At 35.8% G+C, this 7,523-nt stretch overlaps 1 protein-coding gene across 9 annotated transcripts in view; it reads right to left on the bottom strand.

The window, feature by feature from the left end:
• The window catches only part of LOC106880568 (kinesin-like protein unc-104), a 305,280-nt gene that overhangs the window by 251,524 nt on the left and 46,233 nt on the right, over positions 1–7,523 (bottom strand). For all 9 annotated transcript variants that reach the window (XM_052976565.1, XM_052976570.1, XM_052976569.1 and 6 more), the window contains exon 2: positions 5,867–6,022. The gene's annotated coding sequence lies outside the window, so the exon portion shown is untranslated. The remainder of the gene's footprint in view (positions 1–5,866; positions 6,023–7,523) is intronic.

Genomic DNA, 7,523 nt, shown 5'->3' with positions numbered 1-7,523 from the left:
TGAGGTTGTGAGTTCCAATCCTGGACCGGGTTGCGTGTTGTGTTCTTGAGCAAGACACTTTATTTCATGTTGCTCCAGTTCACTCAGCTGTAGAAATGAGTTGCGACGTCACAGGTTCCAAGCTGTATCGGCTCCTTTGCCTTTCCCTTGGATAACACTGGTGGCGTGGAGAGGGGGAGACCGGTATGCATGGGCAACTGCTGGTCTTCCATAAACAACCTTGTCTGGGCTTGTGCCTGAGAAGGTAACTTTCTAGGTGCAATCCCATGGTCAGTCATGACCAAAGGGGGTCTCAGCAGGTGTAGGCATGGCTGTGTGATAAGAAGCTTGCTTCCCAACCACATGGTTCCAGGTTCATTCCCACTGTGTGGCCCCTTGGGCAATTGTCTTCTATTATAGCCTCAGGCCAACCAAAGTTTTGTAAGTGGATTTGGTAGACGGAAACTGAAAGAAGCCTGTCGTATGTGTATGTGTTTGCTCCCCCACCACTGCTTGACAATCGGTGTTGGTGTGTTTATGTCCCCATAACTTAGTGGTTTGGCAAAAAGAGACTGATAGAATAAGTACCAGGCTTAACAAAAAATAAGTACTGGGATCAATTCATTTGACTAAAAACTCTTCCAGGCAGTGCCCCAGCATGGCCACAGTCTGTCGGCTGAAACAAGTAGAAGATAAAAAATATATTTCTCAACTCCTTTTGACCCCCAATTATTTACTGACTCTTCCCAAGGGCTGTTCCACTAACACCTAGGGATGAGGGGTTAGTAATAAGCCACTCTGGGGATTTCTAATGTAAAAGATTAAAAAAGTAGAAAACTGTACAAGATATGAATTAGTACAGGAGAGAAGTGAGGGAAAGGGAGTGGAGTAGCACTATGTGTGTGTGTGAGAGAGAGAGAGAGAGAGAGAGAGAGAGAAAGAGAGAGAGAGTGGAAGTGTAATATGAGGGAGAGATAGAAAGAGAGAGTGGAAGAGTAACATGAGAGAGAGAGAGAACTATAAGAAAAAGAAAGCATGACGAAAATATGTGAGAGAGAGAGAGAAAGACAGACAGAGATAGAGGGCTAAACAGTACAATAAGACAGGCAGGCAGACAGACAGACAGCCGACAGAGAGAGGCTTTGAAGGAGACTGCAATGTATAGTAATATAGTAATATCTAAATGGAAAAAGAGAGAGAAGAGTTGTCATAGCATGTATATACGTGTGTGTGTGTGTGCGTGTGTGTGTGTATATATATATATATATATATATATGTATATACTCTTTTACTTGTTTCAGTCATTTGACTGCGGCCATGCTGGAGCACCGCCTTTAGTCGAGAAAATCGACCCTAGGACTTATTCTTTGTAAGCCTAGTACTTATTCTATCGGGTCTTTTGCCAAACCGCTAAGTTACGGAGACGTAAACACACCAGCATTGGTTATCAAGCGATGTTGGGGGGACAAACACAGACACACAAACACACATATATATATACATATACATATATACGACCGGCTTCTTTCAGTTTCCATCTACCAAATCCATTCACAAGGCTTTGGTCAGCCTGAGGCTATAGTAGAAAACACTTGCCCAAGGTGCCACGTAGTAGGGCTGAACCTGGAACCATGTCGTTGGTAAGCAAGTTACTTACCACACAGCCACTCCTGCGCCTTATTATATTATATATATATACATACATACATATATACACACACATACACAGACACAACTGAAAGAAAAAGAGGAGGAAAAAAAAGAGGACAGTTTGTGAGTGGATGATGTTTTGCTCCAGGTCAGTTTTCACTGAGAAGACATATGATCAGAGAGATTCCAGGCATGACAATCCAGTCATTCTTTTGAGCACTGAATTTCTAGGACAACATTTATCCAATATAATGTATGTGGGAAAAGAAACAACAGCTAATGGTAGAATGGGCAATGCTGCTGCTGAAGGTGGTGGTGATGATGATGATATTTTGAGTGATGATGCTGGGACTGATGAAGGTAAATGAGAAAGGGTCGTGAATATGAGGGAGGGGGGCAGTGATGTGAGTCAGACATTTGGAAAGTTAGAGGGCTAACTGCAAGAGAAGACAGGGTATGAGACAGGCAGCAACAAGTAGAATGAGTGACTCATTCTTGATGGGTACAGTTGATATTTATTGATAAACATATCACACAATTTTATTGATAAAAACCATCACACACACACATACACACACAGATACACACAGAACATTCATAAAGACATAACACACTCAAATATTGTTGCAAGACATCAATTCTTTTTCTTAGCATATTTCTGTTGAAAGACACTGTCTTTGTACGAATTAATTATGAAAATATTGAAGAATTTATTGAAGTAATTCTGTCGTAATTAAACTGATTCTTTGGAACATAAATTAACATGAAATTTTGATGGAAAGATTTAAACTGCTTTAACCCTTTGGCATTCTGATTACTCTGCTAAATGTAATGCTTATTTATTTATTTATTCACATTGTTTTGAGATTATGATATGACTGTTCATTTTTAGAAAGACATTGTTGGGTTGGTGTGATAGAATACTTTGGTCAGCATTTAGCCATATACTACCATTTCTTCTCGTCTATTTCTATAATATTGCTTTCTCATATAGGTACATATAAGTACCAGTGCTTAACTGGTACTTAATGTATCAACCCTGAAAGGGTGAAAGGCAAAGTTGACCCAAGTGGAATTCAAACTAAGAACACGAAGATAGATGAAATGCTACTAAGTATTTTATCTGGCATGCTAATGATTCTACCAACTTGTTGCCTTCTCTAATAATGATAATAATGGTTTTAAATTTTAGCGCAAGACCAGCAAGTTCGAGGTGGGGGGGGAGTCGATTACATGAACCCCAAAGTTCAACTGGTATTTGTTTTATCAACCCTGAAAGGATGAAAAAATGTTGACTTCAACACAATTTGAACACAGAATATAAAGAGCCAGAACTGCCACTAAGCATTTTGTATGATGTGCTAAAGATTTTGCCAGCTTGCCACAATAATACCTCACATGAAGCTGGCTCCAAATGACTCCAGCCTTCATTTCATTTTGGAACAACAAGTTCAATTCCCTGTAAGGTTGTCCAACTCGCTGACAATAAATAAAGCACAGGAACAGACATTTAACAAAATTGTAAATTAATAAACGTTTAACATATATTAATAAATTTTATCTTTTTAATTGATCTTTTATTTCCTTGAACTATAAAGCATATCATATCTATCAAACATATTAAAAGGAGATAAATAAGCAACACTTTATTAACCCTTTTGTTACCAACCCGGCTGAAACCGGCTCTGGCACTGAGTACAAATGTCTTGTTTTCATAAGTTTTGAATTAAAATCTTCAACCAAACCTTATTCACAGTTTATGTTCTTAACACTAGCTTAATGATAACTAAGTTATTTTACTAAATTCTTTCTTATATTTAACCCTTTTGATGCCAACCCACATGAAACTGCCTCTGACTGAGTACAAATGTCTTGTTTCCATAAATCTTGAATTAAAATCTTCCACCAAACATTAGTCACAGTTTATGTTCCTAACACTAGCTGAATGATAACTAAGTTATTTTACTAAATTCTTTGTTATATTTGAAGTAATTGAAAGAAACACAGAACATCTCAAAATAAATACAGTAACGAAAGGGTTAAGTAGCAGGATAGGAGAAGAATTTCTTGGAACTCCTTGCTTGTGTTCAATATACTAACATAATGTTTTCAAATGTGAAGACTTATTCTGTGGAATTTCCACAGGTCCTGCTAGTAATTATTATTATTATTATTATTATCATTATTATAGTGGCAAACTGACAGAATAGTTACCATGTCGGACAAAATGTTTAGTGGCGTTTCATCTGCTTTTATGTTCTGAGTGCAAATGCTACCAATGTCAAATTTGCCTTTCATTCTTTAGGGGGGGGGGGTTGATGAAATAAGTACCAGTCAAGTACTGGGGTCAATGTAATTCACTAGCCCCACCACCTACCCCAAAATTTCAGACCTTGTGCTTATAGTGGAAAGAGTTATTGTCATTATTATTATTATTGTAGTATTTCATTTGTCACTACATTCTGAGTTCAAATTCAACCAAGGCCAACTTTGCATTTCAGGGTCAATAAAATAAGTACCAGTGAAATACTGGGGTCGATGTAATCAACCAGTCCCCTCCCACAAAATTTCAGGCTTTGTGCCTTTGGTAGAAAGGATTATCTATTATTATTACTGATCTTAGGGAAACAACAATAAAATTATAAAAAGAACTTTGTAATACAGTAGAAGGAAACCCAGCAGGAATCTTCCAAAAATACACACAAATGTATGATGTGGTGTGACATATATTTGTATAAATAGACAAACCTGGAATTCAACTAAACATACTAATTAAAATTTAGGAGTCTTAGCAGTCAACTCTTCTTCCTCTTATGGTCATTCCAGCAGTTGTAGCAGACTGAAAGGTGATCACAAGACTATTATTCAACCGAAATTTTTTCTTTTTTTTTTTTTCCATTTAATGCTATTACACATTTGTTACTTATTTCAAGTCTGAAGTCAATCAGGATAATTATGGAATTGTTCCGTACTGACTACTGCAGACAAAATAGATAAAAAATAAATTAAATTCACAGAGCACTTTTCTAAAAAGATGCTAATCATTTCAACATAGGAACAAAAAAATATATATATATATATATTTCAACAATAATATATAAACAGCAAAATAAATATGTGTAAATAATGAAATTTTCAGGGTAAAAAAAAAAAAAAAAAAAAAAAAAAAAAAAAAAAAAGCTATTATTCTAACTGAAATTACAATTTTGTAAAATAGAAACCAACTGCATTTAAGAAAGTAAAAAGAAAAGAGAAAAATAAATAAAGAAGTGTTTGTAAAGACAGGTGGGTAGGTGGAGGAAGGGAGACAGACAGAGGGTGGTGAGGTGGAAAAAGAAAGACAGACAGAAGGTGGGAGGGAGAGAGAATAACACAACAATGATTGAATGATTTGGAATAAGACAACAGCTAACGAGGAGGTGATTCATAATGAACTTTGTTATTAATTCTTCAGCAAACTCAATGCAGGAAACCGAAACAATAGTGGATATTTTGTCTTCAAATAGAAATACACGGAAGGATGTTCCAATATAGTTGTATAGATTAACCTTTTTGCCAAACTTATCAACAGATTACAATACTGCTTCACAAACCATGTAAGGTGCAGGCATATGGGTGTTGTGGTTAAGAAGTTTGTATCTCAACCATTAAGGTTCAGGGTTCAGTTCCACTGCATGGTAACTTGGGGGAGTGTTTTTTAACTATAGCCCAGGCCAACCGAAACTTTGTAGATGGATTTAGTAGAGACAGAAACAACTGAAAGAAATCCATTGTATATGTCTGAAGAAGCCTGAGAGAGTATATGAAAACTATTTATATTAATATACTTAACATGTGTATGATTTTCAAAAGTGTAAGATTTTAAAAATCATAAAAATGTGAAACCTGTTAAGTGCAACAAATCTCTTTATACACCCTCAGTGCATTTTCAACTTCTTTTATTTCCCATAATATATATATATATATATATATATATATATATATATATATATATATATATATATATATATATACATACAAACACACACACACACAGCAGGCCTCTTTCAGTTCCTGTCAACCAAATCCCAAATCTGATCACAAGGTGTTGGTTGGCCAAAGGCTGTAGCAGAAGACACCTGCCCAAGGTACCACGTAGTGGGACTGAACCTAAAACATATGGTTCAGAAGCAAACTTCTTATATAAATATTACAAGAATATACATTACATCACAAATAAATAAACTAACATTCTTACCAAATGTCCATTCTGTTTTACAATTCTGGCAAGAAGGTTCGGTAGATCAGGACTGCTTGATGTTATGAGATCTATCAGCAGTAGAGTGGTTCAGTATGGAGTTAGGAGTTCTTCAGAAAACAATAGTATCAGGCAGCTACCATTACATGATCACAGCTGGAGATGGAAAGAAAAAGAGAATTTATATTTAGTTAACAAAAAGTGCATGCAGAAAACACAAAAACCCATTCATTTTATATACTTTTGCCAAGTATTTTTAAGCATCACCTCCTCTTCCGTGACCCACTCCTTTGTTCCTTACATTCTCCCAAACTAAGACTGACCATTGCCCACACCTCCACCCATGTTCATCATTCACCACTCTCACTTTCAAATCTGTCACTCTCCTTTCACAATCTCATGACCCTACCTACCCAGTCATCCTTGACTCTCTCTCTCTCTCTCTCTCTCTCTGTCCCTATTCCCTCTTGTACCTTGAGGGTACACCCTGATACCACATTTCCATCATCTTTTCTCCCTTTCTTGCTGAGGATAGGGAGGGCCATGAATTTGTGGAGGGCAATTTTCTATGGATGTTGTGAACCTCACCTGTTTCCAAGCAAGATAATATTTCCCTGTACTTGAACATATTGCTCAAAGAAAAATGGGAATGAACAACCCCTCTTGTATGACGATGAAACTCATTTACAATCATCAGGTGACGTCTAGACACAGGTACACACAAACACACACATATTTCTTTCAATTTTTGTTTACCAAATCCACTTGCAAACTTTGGTCAGCCCAAAGCTATAGCAGAAGACACTTGCCCAAGGTGCTGCACAGTGGGCCTGAACCCAAATCACATGGTTGAGGAGCAAGCTTCCTAGCCAGACAGCCATGCCTACACATATCAATATAATACAATGTTCAATGCTAATACAGAAGAAAAAAAATTAAGAAAACATCTTCAATCATTTCCTGTAACAAAAAACAATTTCTCTAACATTTTCTGCCTTATTATTATTATCAAAAGAAATCATTATTATTATTGTTCCACTTGCTGTATTATCTAATAAGAATGGATAAAGAAATACTTTGGATGATTAATAGAATCTTGTTCAATTCAGCAATCGTTTAATGTAAGAAGGTCAAGAGAAGGGGAACGAAAAGTGTCTTGCTTTTTTTTTTTTTTTTTTTTTTTTCATTTTATTTTAGTTTCATTTCTGGAAAATTCCACCAGACAAATTATTCCTGCTTACTCAATGGAGTTAGTATTCACCCTTTTTCTCTGGATTAAATGCTTTTATTAGGTAATGAGGGTGGTGGCAGCGATGAGGGTGGTGGCGGTGGTGGTGATAATGAAGAGGGAAGAGAAGTAAGAGTTTGAAAATTCTTGCACCCATTTCACTTAACCTCTCATGACCTAAAGTAATTCTCAACCAGGGTCTACATGACCCTTAGGGGTTCAATATACAATTTTTTTGTTATCATTTATGCGCAATAAACTGTTTATACTTCTACAATACACAAAATATCATTTTTTTTTGTACTATTCTTAATAATATTCAATTACTAAATTACAGTAGGACCTATAAATATATATATCATCATCATCATCATATATATATATATATATATATATATTTATATATATATATATTTATATATATATATA

This window comes from Octopus bimaculoides, chromosome 25 (assembly GCF_001194135.2).
Source record: "Octopus bimaculoides isolate UCB-OBI-ISO-001 chromosome 25, ASM119413v2, whole genome shotgun sequence".
Taxonomy (NCBI): domain Eukaryota; kingdom Metazoa; phylum Mollusca; class Cephalopoda; order Octopoda; family Octopodidae; genus Octopus; species Octopus bimaculoides.
The sequence above is the reverse complement of the archived record's forward strand: the minus strand, read 5'-3'. Positions and strand labels throughout refer to the sequence as shown.